The sequence below is a fragment of the Lygodium microphyllum genome, chromosome 17, assembly GCF_053477565.2.
Source record: "Lygodium microphyllum isolate KBCC chromosome 17, Lygodium_microphyllum_v1.1.10, whole genome shotgun sequence".
NCBI lineage: Eukaryota > Viridiplantae > Streptophyta > Polypodiopsida > Schizaeales > Lygodiaceae > Lygodium > Lygodium microphyllum.
Window position 1 is genome coordinate 13,817,298 of NC_141151.1, and position 15,487 is coordinate 13,832,784.

A 15,487-nucleotide genomic window follows, 5' to 3' on the forward strand; every position below is an offset into this window, starting at 1 on the left:
TGCGCAAAAGAGGTTTAAAGTAATCTCCTGCAACAATAAAATTTGGGCTAAGTACTCCCTCCACGTGCATTAGCAAACTCCACCCCACATCATGTGTAGAAGCCGTGGCTTGAAAATCGCGAGCCACCATAGGCCTACGCGAGAACACCCCTTCAAGGGGTGGGGGGGAAGGGATAATGGATACATTTTTTGCAAATTTTTTTATAATAACCCCCTCCCCTTCAGCTGTTGCATGGAGGGGGAGAGGAGTGTGAGAGGAGTGGGTGTGGAGCAGGAGAGCATGGGGGGGAAGGAGGCATGCTACCTGTCGTGTGTATGGCTACCCCCCCCCCCCCCCCCCCCGCCCCCCTTTACAAGCCTATAAGAACCTCCCCCAATCTAGAGGAAAGGGGGGAGAGAGAGGAGGACATCGTGTAGGTCGCTGCCGCTGCCGCCACCACCCTGCCATCACTCCGCCAGGGCTGCCACCTTTGCCCCCATCATCATCATCACCATCTTCATCATCATCGTCGTCATCCTCTCCATCATCCTCTCATCATCACCACTCTCTCTCCACGTCATCTATGTGCCCAGGCTTGGAAGCTTCTAATTTAGAAGCTTCTATTGAAGCTTCCATAGGCCATGTTCTCCTGTGCCTTCCCCAGTTTTCTTAAAACCATAATTGCAAGGCTTGTGTCCTACGCGAAGGAGGAGATATCGGGCTGAAGTGACTTCGTAACACGTAAAGAGAGCCAAGAGGAAGTTTGTTGAGTCGGAATCTACTGCACCAATGGCTCCCAAGAAAAAGATGAGAGGAGCACATGCGAGAGCTTCCAACCCGAGTACAAGAGTGGACAACACCCCGACTCTGAATACCCAGGTTCCAAAAATTAATTCTGCATGGGAAGGATGCATTAAGCATGATTAAATTCTCATAGGCAAGTTTTAATACATTGGAAAATTCATATACTCGCATCAAATTACCAAGTTAAATTGCATGACAAGTACTTGCATGGTCAAGGTAGCTGCATTCTTGAACGCATATTGCATAAGTTAAAAGGTGGATTTGTCTAAAGGCATCCTTGTTGCCTCGCAAAAAGAACAGCGCATAATGCACTTAGATAATAATTTCCTAGGTGTGACTCGAGTATGAGATAATCATAGATGGACATTAAATGATGTCCGAATAGTTGCAATGCATGGAAAGGATTTATGTACCTTACGAATTGCATGCGAAGATGGTTACATTTTAGGTCGGGTTAAGTGGTAAAAGGAGGGATTAAATCAATGATGGACTTATGGTAGTCGCTCGTGCTTGGACTTCTTTATTAAAGTTTGAATGCATCTTCATCAAAAGTATTTAAAGCTTTGATTTCATTGCATCATTATAGTTAGGGCAAGGAAAAGAAAAAATCATTGTAAATCTTTTAGCTGCATAGAAGGAAAAGGTCTATAGTCTTGAAATCGCAACTTGCATGGATTGATACATCACATGCATCTTGCAGTTCCTTGCATCTTTTAGGGAAAGGTACTTGCTAATTTAGAAGGAAGTATTTGCATATTTAAAAGGGATGATCGTTTCTATTCATGGGTTAGTTAAATCAACTAAGTAATTCGTGTATGGTTGAGTTGCTCACATGAAAATCATAAAGGTACAATTAGATTGCATATGACGATCACCTCAAAGTGCTAGGTAGGGTTAAGTTACGTTAAAATTCTTCCTAGTATCGCACTTGGGTTGCCGACTTAATACTTCCAATCCTAAAGGTCCTACCCACATTCACGGAATGTTAGGGTTATCTAATCACCCATGCAAGAACGATCTAGGGTTCTCACCCTAAGGATCAATTGATCAAATACTAGACCTCCGTATGAATTTAGGAACCCTAGGGCCAAAGCGTTATCAGCCTAGTGGGGTTAGGGTTGGGTTGGGTCTAGAGGACTCCCAAGCCCTACATCTTGACCAAAGGTATTCTTGACCAAAGAATACCGTGTGATGGGAGAAATAATCCCACAAGCTAGGTGCGACACTTATCTCGTGCAACAAGTTGCAACATCGCATGGTTTTGTGCCTAAATCAAAATAGTATTGCCACTCCTTAGAACAAATTTGGCAAGTTCTAAGGGTAAGTCAAATTTTCTAGAGGATGAGTAGTCATCCTACTACATCTCCCTTCCTTGGGGCTGATTTGCCAAGCTAGGGTAATTATGAAGTGTCTAGCAAGCAATTGACCAATCAAGTGAGGACAACAGGGTTGTCCACGATTTATTGACCATAATATATGGAAGCCTAAAGTATTGACTATTTGGGTTAACAGGGTATAAACCCTAACCCAAGAAAAGAGGGTAAACAAGCAACTCAGCTTATGAAACCCTTGGGATCTTGCCAAGTCGCGATTGATCCTGGATCGAATGCTGGATGTATTTGGAGAGGAGGATTCACACCTTAGCAGTTGGCCGTATAAAGGACCACTGGAGTGCTTGTGTTTGTACACTTAAGAGCACTATTTGTTCTTCTTTACTCAAGGAACTAATGCTGGAAAATAACTAATGCTTCAGGTTGAAAGCCTGGAGGGAGAGGCATCATTAGTTAGCCCCGACTGTCTACCTGACCCTATCCAAGGGGGTTGTTAGCCGCGCCGGGTACATGGACCGAACCCCTTGCGAGAGGTCTCTCTGTGGGTGCTACTTGGAGCAGGAGGACGCTTGGCTGCCAGGGGGGCTTTGGCCGTAAATCCCTTGCCTCCGGAACCTACACAAGAGGCCGACATGACTCGAGATGGGATCTCGAGGCCCGCATACTAGTCAACGGGCGGAAACTTAGAATAGCGATCCCTGAGGATTGCTGGCATTGCCTTCGGGCGGATTATATGATGTATTCCAAAGAATGATAAATAAAGATCAAATGTTGAAAAGGAACTTGCTTGATATTGTTTTTCTATGTCAGTGCCTAAGTTACGTGAAGGAACCGGTGATTAATTGCTTAATTAAGGAAACTATTTTTGTTGAGATATCGAGCTCCACTCGTGATACGCCAGGGTGACTGTTTTGTATTTATGTCACCGACTTGTCACTTGTAGAAGCGGTTGGTACACCGCCCATGAATAATAGCTAGATGACAGCTATCCTTATCTACTCTAGTTCGTGGCTTGGTTAGTATGCCACCTTAGTTAGTTGAGTTTGGTTTGAGACCCATATATAGGGTTCTTCTATTTCTTTGTATGAGACTTCTTTTTGGCGTACACAACTAAGAAGAGGAAAACAGTTTTCAGCCTCCACCTCTGTGTGTATTCCCCCATTGTGCAAGCAAGAAAGCTACAAGTGAGACTCCTTCCTTCTCTCCCACAATCTTGACATGGTATTAGAGCCTTGTTCGTGGTAAGGAGCTCAAGAAAGCAAGCCAACCTCGCGGTGTTCTGGTAAGAGGAGCAGTGTTGCTTTCATTTTCTGTTTTGGGAGTAGATATCTGCAGGTAGCACAGCCGGAAAATGCAGGAGTGCATTGTCTCAGGTTGAGACGCCCTTCGCGGTGAAGCAAGAGGACAGTATATACTGCGGGAAAGAGCTTTAGCCCTTGGTGACCTTATTTTTTTGATTTGAGGCCATTTCGAGGCCTGTTTTGGAGGCGGAAGTTTTCTGCACGCAGTCAGGAAAAGGTCCAATTTTATGCTATGCAGCCATTGTTCTACAGGTCGGTGAAAAGTTACTGTAGAAATTGCATCGTATGCTTGTGCGCAGAGACATTGGGAGTTTCAGAATCATCCTTGGTTCCTGTTTATGCAAAATCGTCACTAGGAAGTGACTGTGTGGTCAAATACCACTTTCGCCAGTTTTGCAGATTTGCCCTTGTGAGGGTGAAGCTGAGTTTTTGCAGTGACAGAATTTTTCGCAGTGTTCTGTAATGGCGTCTGATTCTCTTTCACAGATTGTAACTGAAAAGCTTGACAAGAACAACTTCCAGGCATGGAAGTTTAGAATGACGAATTTCCTTATGGGAAAAGGATATTGGGAATTTGTTGCAGGAAATGAAGAAGAACCAGTTCTTCCTGATGTTCCCAATCAACAGCAAATGCAGGCATTTAAAGCATGGCATGAGAGAGCTAGGAAAGTTATGTACTGGCTGTCTATCAGTATTTCAGACTCTATGATTGTGCATATTCAGGATGCAAGTACGCCAAAGGAGGCATGGGATACTTTGTCAAAAATGTATAGCACAAATACGCAAGCCAGGAAAATGCAGCTCAAGCAAGAGTTGCATAATGTGCAAAGAGAAAATATGAGCATCAATGACTACCACATGAAGGTGAATAAGATTACAGATGCACTTGCTTCCATTGGGTCGCCAGTGGAAGATGATGATTTAGTTTCTGTGACCTTGAATGGTCTAGGAAAGGATTATGCACAGTTTCGGACATCCATTTCAGTTCGTGAAAGATTTCCTGATTTTGAGGAGTTGATTGCTCTTCTAATTTCTGAGGAGCACAGAAATGGTGGTGCATCTTCTTCAGGAGGAACTTCAAAAGAAGCTGTCTTCTACTCAAATGCTGGAAGAGGTAGAGGCAGAGGTAGAGGAGGCCGATTTGGAGGCCGTGGTAGAAATCAGAATATGCAGCAAACTCAAGAAAACCAGTCCTATGGAGGAGGACGTGGTAACTCTAGAGGCAGGGGGAGCCAAAGAGGTCGTGGTGGATGGCAAAGAGGCCAAAATGCAAACAGTAATGTTGAATGCTACTACTGTGGTAAAATGGGTCATATGGCTAAAGATTGCTATAAAAAGCAGAATGACATCATGAATGGAAAACTGCAACAAGGAAATTATGCATCTTTCAATAGATAGGGTGATGACAGAAATGAGCATTTGTTTATGGTGCAGCACATGAACAATTCTGTGACAAGTGCAGAAGAAAGCAATGATGTGTGGTATGTTGACTCAGGTGCATCAAACCACATGACAGGTCATGCTGAATGGATGGAGGATGCAAGGAAAATGGAAAAACCAGGATTTGTGGAGACTGGTGATGATACTGCACATCCTATTGTGCAGATTGGAAAAATTCCTTTGTCTATGCAGGATGGGAAAAAGAAATACCTGTCCGATGTATTTCATGTCCCGAATATCACCAAGAATCTGGTTTCTGTTGGTCAAATGGTTGAGCAGGGCTTGCAGGTCAGATTTAATCCTCATGGATGCTTTGTTGAGGATATGAAAAATAAAGGTCACTTGATAGCAAAAGGAAAGAAAAAGGGCAGAATGTTTACATTGGATGCAGACATGCCTGAATTGAGTGCAGCAATGTTTGCACATGGGACCGGGGTAGTTGCAGATATTGATATCTGGCATAAACGCATTGGTCATGTTAATGTACAGCGACTTAAATCAATGGAGGCCCAAAACATTGTTGCAGGATTGCCTAAGTTCAAGGTTGCAGAAATGCATAAGGTATGTGAAGCTTGTCAGTTTGGAAAACATGCAAGGAAACCATTTCCTAGACATGTTCAAGAGAGTAAGAAACCATTGGAATTAATCCACTCTGATGTGTGGACTACTAAAGCTGCATCTCTTGGAGTCTGTCATTATTTTGTCACTTTTATTGATGACTATAGCAGAAAAGTTTGGGTGTATTTTATGAAAAAGAAAAGTGAAGTTTTTGGGCATTTCAAAACTCTTAAAGCTATGGTTGAAAAAGAAACAGGTCTGCAGATAAAATGCCTAAGGTCAGATGGAGGGGGAGAGTACCTCTCAAATGAGTTTGCAAGGTTCTTGCAGGAGCATGGCATAAAGTAGCAATATTCATGCTGTCATACCCCACAGCAAAATGGAATTGCAGAAAGAAAAAACAGGCATATTGGAGAGGTATCTTGTGCCATGCTCAACGAAAAAGACTTGCCAGATTTTTACTGGGCTGAAGCAGTTGCTACAGCAGTCTACATAATGAACATGATTCCCACTGCAGCAATACATGGGATGACTCCAGAGGAGAGGTATACTGGTAGGAAACCAGATATTTCTCATTTAAAAATTTTTGGTTGCATTGCCTATGTACATGTGCCAGATGAGTTGAGATCCAAGTTGGATCCAAAAGCTGAGAAGTGCATCTTTATTGGTTACTCTTTGCAGCAAAAAGGGTATAAATGCTATAACCCTTCTACTCGTAAGTTTACAGTGAGCAAAGATGTTGTTTTTGATGAGATGAGTAGTTGATATAAACCAGTAAATGTGATTGATGATGTAGATGCACAAAATGGTAATGCTGCACAGAATTCACAGCAGCAGTCACAAAATATTAGTGGACCTGGAGCGTCCTCTAGCAGTGGTTCACATTCTTTGCCATGGACAGGCAGATTGAGATCAGGAGAATCTTCTCAAAGCAATGTAGATAGTGGTATGCAGGTATCATGAAAAGGAAAAGAGAAGGTTGATCAGCCCATGTTTGATGTAAATGCAGGTCACTCTTATGTGGATGGTGAATCCAGTGGCTCAGAACAGAGCATTGATGATGAGTTGGGTATTCCTTCTATTGTTACACATGGAGTAATGAAGACCAGGGATGTTTTGAGAGCACCTGGGAGTGAACCTACTTTGCGGAGGTCTACGAGAGCTAGGTATCCTGTGGATAGGTTGAAATATGATGGATTTACGGCCATTCACTATGCATATATGGTTAAAGTGATACAGGAACCAGAACCCACTTCTTTTGAGGAAGCTATGGGAAAAGAAAAATGGGAGAAAGCCATGGATGAAGAAATGGATGCCTTGGAAGCAAATGCTACATGGGAATTGGTATCTTTGCCTAAAGGTAAGAATGAAATTGGCTGTAAGTGGGTTTATAAGGTGAAGCACAATGCAGATGGTTCTGTGAACAGATACAAGGCAAGATTAGTAGTCAAGGGGTATGCACAAACATATGGCATTGACTATGAAGAAACATTCAGTCCAGTTGCAAGGATGGCAACCGTAAGAGCAGTCATTGCTATGGCTGCATCAAAGGGATGGTCTTTACATCAGATGGATGTAAAGAATGCCTTCTTGCATGGTGATTTGCAAGAAGAGGTCTATATGGAGCAGCCACCAGGTTATGTGCATGCTGTTCATTCTGAGTTTGTTTGCAGGTTGAAGAAAGCCTTGTATGGCTTGAAGCAAGCACCTAGAGCATGGTCTGACAAGATAGGACAGTATCTTGTTACTATTGGCTTTTAGATTTCCAAGGCAGACTTCTCACTTTATGTGAGAAAAACAGAGAAATGTATTATGCTACTTGTCATTTATGTTGATGATTTGATTATGACAGGTGACAGTGATGAAGATATCCTTCATGTGAAAATGCTATTGAAGCAGAAGTTTGAGATGAAGGATTTGGGAGAGCTGCGTTATTTCTTGGGCATTGAGGTGATTAGATCACCAAGTGGGATACAGCTCTTGCAGAGGCAGTATGGATTGGACATGCTGTCCAAATATAGGATGACAGGCTGTAAGCCTATTTCAGTTCCTTTGGAGCAGAATGTGAAGCTGAGCACAGATGCAGGTGGGCTTCTAGAAGACCCTACTATGTACAGACGCATAGTAGGAAGTTTGATTTATATGACTATTACCAGGCCAGATTTGAGCTATGCTGTTGGATTGGTAAGTCAGTTTATGCAGGCTCCAAGGAAACCACATTTGGATGCGGCTAGACGCATACTCAAGTATGTGAAGTCCACATTGCAGTATGGACTATTTTATGAGACTGGGGTTCAGATACAGTTGCATGGATACACTGATGCTGATTGGGCTGGTAGTATTTTTGATAGACGATCTACCAGTGGATATGTGTTCTCTTTTGGGAGTGCTGCAGTCACTTGGAGCAGCAAGAAACAGCCTACAGTTGCCTTGTCGAGCACAGAGGCTGAGTATAGGGGTGCAGCAATGGCTGCATGTGAGGTAGCTTGGTTGCATAAGCTACTTTATGATATGCATCAGTCTACAGATGGGCCAGTTGTCATTTATTGTGACAACATGAGTAGTATACACTTGGCAAATAACCCAGTCTATCATGCTAGAACAAAGCACATTGAGGTGCATTATCACTATGTGCGAGAGAGGGTTTTACTAGGTCTTATTGATCTAGTTTATGTCAGCACAGAGGATCAGGTAGCTGACATATTTACGAAGGCATTGGGCGCAGAGAAGCTGCGCAAGTTTAGAGACCTGCTTGGTGTGCAGGAATTGGGATTGAGCTCGAGGGGGAGTGTTGAGATATCGAGCTCCACTCGTGATACGCCAAGGTGACCATTTTATATTTATGTCACCGACTTGTCAGTTGTAGACGCGATTGGTACACCGCCCATGAATAATAGCTAGATGACAGCTATCCTTATCTACTCTAGTTCGTGGCTTGGTTAGTATGCCACCTTAGTTAGTTGAGTTTGGTTTGAGACCCATATATAGGGTTCTTCTATTTCTTTGTATGAGACTTCTTTTTGGCGTACACAACTAAGAAGAGGAAAACAGTTTTCAGCCTCCACCTTTGTGTGTATTCCCCCATTGTGCAAGCAAGAAAGCTACAAGTGAGACTCCTTCCTTCTCTCCCACAATCTTGACAGTTTTTGCTTGTCAAACTAAATGTGGTAGGTAATTAGATAACTAAAGTAACCTAAGGAAAGTGCGATGGATGTGACCCTAGGTCCGTCCTATGGAAGGGTGGTCCCAACTGGCTGGGAACTTTTCTCAAAGGAATTGACAGCAAAGTAAACAATGACCTAGAATCTTTAGAGCTAGAGTCCCGATTTATGCTATTTTAGGGGAATAGAATGGGACTATGCCTTACGGGCAGAGAAGTCAAGCTTCGCATCCCTCTTGTTTCCCATACTCCTTGAATAAAGTGTAGTATGAATCCACTTCGACCCTGATGTTTCTGCGTAAAGTAGTTCGCCTGGGGCTCGATGCTAGCTACCATTCTAGGAATTTGACCACTAGGGAAACCCTGATTCAGGTCTGTCCTAAGTGGGAACGGCCGGGATGCTTTCGCTTTGTGGCAGACTCGGGAGGACCTAGATCGCAAACCCCATGACATTCCTTGCGAGTGCCGGGCGGCGCTTCCTAGACTCTCTTCTCGATGGGCTGCTAAGACGTGTCCTACAAGTGGACAAGGGGGACACGTTACATCTAAGCCACATAAATCAAAATTTTCCATACCACTCATGCAACTTGAATCACCTAAACTCCGAGCCACATAAATCAGATATGCCATGGTAGAGGCATAAGCTACATGATTATTAGAAATGAAAGCTAAAGTCGGCATGGGAAAGAAGAAAATAACATCATTGTGAAGAGGACGAGACTTAAGATATGTCATTCCCTAAAGAGAAATCCAAAGTCTAATCACCACATCCATAGTGCAAAGGTGTTTGGATTTAACCTTCTTTTGGCCACCATTTATGATTTTCATAACTCCGTTCTTAATGTTTTCCACACATGGAGATCTCTTTATTGCATGAAATTCATGGGGTGTTGATTCTCAATGGTTGATGTGTCATAGTTGGGGCTTTTGTGCTTACTACAAGTGTATCAATGGTTATATAAATGAGATGATGAGTATGTTTCCAAAAAATATATAAAGCTTGTACATTTGAGATTGATGCTTTATTCATCTTCCAGATCTCTTCTTGGGTTTATGTAAAATGTCTTGAGAAGCTTTGATGTTTGAAATGTTTTGAGTCATGCAACCAAGCTCATGTATTAAGCTACTTTCAACTTGTGTCTTCTACAATAGGTTGTTAATAGTTTATGCTCCAAAGTTCACAAAGGTTGTGCTAGGGGTTTATGTTATTGTCCTTGAGCTCACATCTTTTATGCCTCATGTAATTGGAGAGTTGAGCTTGTTATACTTCTTGGTGTCTTTGAGAACTAGAATGGTTGGAATAGTCTTATAGATTATTGTCCAAAGATAAGTGAGATAGTGTATGATGCATACTACTTTAGAAACAACAAGAGGAATGTCCCAAAAATTCTTTGAAAGAATGCTCATGGTTGTTGAATATGGGGCTAAGGTTTGCACTATTATTACTTCAATGAGATGAAATTATTAATGGTGCAATGTAAACTCTACTCCTTGGAACATGAATAATAAAGCAACATTTAAACACTCTCCACATATGCTACTTTGAGAGGAAGAAACACTAGATGTCATCTAGGACCTCCTTGAAAAAGTTTCTAGGAGACTAAATCTTGTTGGACCCTTAGATTGCTTCATTTATTGACATAAAGTTAAGAGCTCTTTATAGAATTGAATTGAGAAAAAGTGGACTTTGAAAGGCATAGAGAGGAGGAGACCATAAAGTTGAAGGAGAGTCAAAGAGATTATGTTTAATGCCAATGGTTGCATCCACAAGAACCCATAGGAAAATTTGTCAAATAAAGAGAGAAAAACCCCTTGAATGGAAAGGTTGTGAATTGGTGAACAAGATTTAAATTTTAAAGTACAAACTTTCAAATAAAGATAGAAAATAGATAAAGAACCATGAAAGACAATTTAGTCAAAGAAGGCCTCTAGTTCCTTTAGAATATGAGGCAACCAACCAGTCCTTTAGAATATAAGACCTTTGGAAAAGGATTGAGCAATTATGTTTCTTCTATTCATATGCATTGATTTCTTTTTAAATGTAATGTGGAGCAAACAAAAATTATTGTTTCCTTTTGTAAACAAAAATTATCTCACATGGATCCAAGCTTCCAAGTACAATGCCCCATTGTAGGCCCATTTGATGGTTCAACTTTGGTGTGGACTGTAAAGGTTGATCCTACCTAATGTATCACACTATTTCGTATGCATGCATAATATGGGAAACACATGTCTGATATTTCAGGCCCCGTTTTAGAGCCGCAAGGTTGCAAACAACAGTTTCAGGGTACACTGTGATTTTGGTTGTATTGACCGAAAGTGGGTGCACAGGTTACAAATTGCGAATTTGTAATTTTTGAGGTGTTTACAGGAAGCAAACATAAGGTTTATCTGCAAACAGGTTGCAGATTACATGTACTATTGAGCAATCTGTGAAAAAGGTTGCTTAGCGTAGTGATGTGCACGTGTTGTGAAAGATTGCAGAAGACTAGCTTGTTGTGTTGTACCCTTGTTTTTTATAATGGCAGAGAACAGTGGAAATCCCATTATTGAGAAGCTCGACAAGAACAACTACCCTTCGTAGAAGTTCCATGTGATGAACTTCCTCATTGGAAAGGGCCTCTATGAGTTTGTTTCAGGTGAAGAAAAGGAGCCAGAGCTGGGTATCCCTCGATTGCAGATGAGTTAAAAGCATGGAAAGAGTGGAATGCGATGTATTGGCTATCTGCAATAATTGAAAATACTATGTTGGACATATCAGGAATGCAGAAACTTCACATGCAGCTTGGACAATTTTTGAGAGCATGTTTTCAGTAAATACAAAGGCACAAAAGATTCAACTTAAGCAAGAGTTGAATGCCTTGAAGAAAGGAAAAATGTCTGTCAATGAGTATGTGTTGAAGGTGAGGAGCATTGCAGATGCTTTAGCAGCAATTGATGCGATGCCGGATGATGATGATTTGGTTTCATCCACTCTGAGTGGCCTTAACAATGAGAAGGCATGGAAATCATTTGTTACTTCAGTATATGTACGGAAGCCATTTCCACATTTTGATGAGCTGATCTCTCTCATGATTACTAAATAGATCAATATGCAAGGTGATTCGTCTGAAAGAAATGGTGAACAGGTCCAAGTACTTTACTCAAGTTCAGGAAGGGGAAGCAGAAGATCCTCTTCGAGAGGCCGTGGTATGGGACGTGCTGCCGATAACTAGCAAAATAGGTTCAATCAACAGCTTAGTGAAATGCAAGTTTTTGGAGGCAGCGGAAACTTTAGAGATAGGGGAAGCTCTAGAGGAAGAGGTGGATGGCGGAATAGAGGTTCTAAAAATTGTGCTATTGTTTGCCATTATTGTGGCAAAACAGGCCATATTGCAGCCCATTGCTATGCAAAGAAGGATGATATTCGCAGTGGAAAATTGCAGTAAGGAAATTATACATCTTCTTTATGACAGAATGAAGACAAAAATGAGCGTCTGTTTGTTATGCAACATATGATGAATGCAGTTACAAGAAAGGGGACATATGATGATGTATGGTATGTCGATTCAGGTGCATCTAATCATATGACCAATCAAGTTGAATGGTTTGGAGAGATGCAGGACTTACAAAACCCAGGTTGTGTGCAGATGGGTGATGATTTATGCCACCCAATTTCACACATTGGAAAGATTCCCTTGTCCTTGTATGATGGCCAGACAAAGAGTCTGACAGATGTATTACATGTGCCATCAATTACAAAGAATCTAGTATCTGTTGGCCAAATGGTAGAGCAAGGATTGCAGGCCCAATTCAATGCAAAAGGTTGTTTTATAGAAGACTTTAATGATAAGTGCAGATTGGTCGCAAAAGGAAGTAGAGTTGGCTGAATGTTCACTTTAGATGCTGGAATTCTTGCGATGGATGCTGCTATGTATGCTAAAGGAAAAGGAGTAGTTGCAGATATTGAAATATGGCATAAACGTATTGGACATGCGAATGTGCAAAGGCTGAAATTAATGCAGTCCAAAGGATTGGTTACAGGGTTGCCTTCTTTTACAGTTGTAGAATTGCATAAATTCTATGAAGCATGCCAGTTTGGTAAGCAGGCAAGACAACCCTTCTCACATGATAGAGAAGTGAGTAGAAAAATACTTGATGTAGTGCATACTGATATTTGGGGGCCTACACAGAATATATCTCTTGGTGGCAACAAATATTTTGTCACATTTATTGATGACTGTTCAAGGAAGTTATGGGTATACTTTATGAAGGAAAAAAGTGATGTGTTTGAGCACTTCAAATCTTTTGAGGCAGCTGTTGAAACAGAAACAGACTTAAAAGTAAAGTGCTTGAGATCAAATGGAGGGGGAGAGTACCTCTCTAATGAGTTCAGTGGCTTCTTGAGGACTCATGGGATAAAGAGACAATTTACTTGTAGGTATATCCCACAGCAAAATGGTGTTGCAGAAAGAAAAAACAGGCATATTGCAGAAGTTGCACATGCATTAATGGCTGAGAAGAATATGCCCAAATTTTTTTGGTTTGAGGCTGTCTATACTACTGTTTACATTATGAACAGAACTCCCACAACTGCAGTTCATGGGATGACTCCTGAAGAATGCTTTACTGGCAAGAAGCCTGATGTATCGCACTTGAAGGTATTTGGCTGTGTTGCATACGTTCATGTGCCAGATGAGCTACGGAAGAAGCTTGATCCAAAGGCAGAAAAATGTGTTTTTATTGGATAATCTTTAGAGCAGAAAGGGTATCACTGTTATAACCCTGTCACAAGTGAGTTCAGAGTGAGCAGGGATGTTATCTTTGATGAGATGGGAAGTTCGTATATACCTACTGGTGATGTTTTGGATGATGATAATGATTAAGACAGCTATGTGTAGAAAGATAAACAAGAATCACAGAGTCTTAGTGGACCAGAAATATCATCTGGTACTACACCTACAGTGAGCCCTTGGTCTGGGAGACTAAGGAGTAGCCCCACATCTTCAGGTGGATCTATAAGTGTTGCAGGAAAGGACAAAGGAAAGAAGAAAGTGCTGGATGGTAATGATGCATCTACCAATCATTTGGGATTGGATGGAGGTTCTAGTGGTTCGGAGAGCTTGGATGATGAACTTGGTATTCCTTCAATAGTCAGGACACCAGGTGTACAGAGAGCTCATAGTAATGTAAAGACTCCATTGAGTGATCCGGTGGTACGCAGATCTAGCAGGGTCAGATATCCTGTTAAAAGATTTGGTTTTGAAGGTTATACAGCTCACCACTATGCTTATATGGTGAAACTAGTTGAGGATGTTGAGCCCACTTTTTTTGAGGATGATGTTGGTCATGCTCATTGGGATGCAACAATGGATGAGGAGATGGTTGCATTAGAAGCCAATAAGACTTGGGATTTGGTACCCTTACCTAAGGGTAAGAAAGCTATTGGCTGTAAGTGGGTTTACAAAGTCAAGCATAATGCAGATGGTTCAATTTAGCAGGTATAAAGCTAGGCTGGTTGCAAAAGGCTATGCTCAAAAATATGGCATAGATTATGAAGAGACATTCAGTCCAATTGCTATGATGGCAACTGTTAGATATGTGATTACCTTGGCAGCAGCCAAAGGTTGGAGTTTGCAGCAAATGGATGTTAAGAATGCCTTCTTGCATGGTGAATTGCAAGAAGAAGTGTATATGGAGCAGCCAACGGGTTATGAGGATTTAGAGCATCCCACATATGTGTGCAGGTTAAAGAAGGCGCTCTATGGGCTAAAGCAAGCACCTAGAGCATGGTCTGACAAGATTGGAGAGTATCTTGTCAATATTGGATTTTGTATTTCTGATGTTGATCACTCACTTTATGTGAGAAAGGGAGATGCAGGGTTGGTCATCATAGTCATCTATGTGGATGACTTGATTATTACAGGTGGCAGTGACAATGGGATTGCTGAAGTTAAGGACTTCTTGAAGAAGAAGTTTGAGATGAAAGATTTGGGTGAGCTAATATACTTTCTTGGTATTGAGGTGATTAGATGTGATGATGGTATATGGCTATCCCAAAGGCAGTATGGCTTGGATATGTTATCCAAGTATGGTATGACAGCATGTAAGCCTCTTTCAGTACCATTGGAGCAAAATGTTAAGCTGAGTGCTGATGTTGGGGATGAGATAGAAGACCCTATTATGTTCAGGAGGATAGTAGGGAGCTTGATTTACATGACTATCACAAGGCCAGACTTGAGCTATGATGTTGGTCTTGTCAGTCAGTTTATGCAAATGCCTAGAAAGCCTCATTTGACGTATATTGAGGTATGTGAAGTCCACTTTACATTATGGAATTTTTTATGAGGCAGGTAAGGACGTACAGGTCTTTGGATACACAGATGCAGATTGGCCTGGTATCATGTCAGACAGAAGTTCTACAAGTGGATTCATGTTTTTCCTTGGTAGTGCAGCAGTTACATGGAGCAGCAAAAAGCAACCTACAATTGCTCTATCGAGTACAGAGGCTGAGTATAGAGTTGCTACTATGGCAACATGTGAGGTAGTATGGCTGCAAAAGTTATTAGGTGATTTGGACGTGTAGGGAGATGGTCTAGTTGTCATTCATTGTGACAACATGAGCAGCATACAACTAGCTAGGAATCTAGTGTTCCATGCTAGGACAAAACACATTGAGGTGCACTACCACTTTGTAAGAGAGAAGGTACTTGCAGGAGAGATTGACTTGGTATATGTCAGCACACAGGATCAGATAGCTGACATTTTCACAAAGGCATTGGGTGTAGAGAAGCTTCGAAAGTTTTGAAGCTTACTTGGAGTTGGAAAGATAGAGTTGAGCTTGAGGGGGAGTGTTGAGATGGCAAGCTCAACATGTGCGGACATTGATGATGGACCGCTTGGCTAGATGGGTCCGCACATCTACACTTAGCAC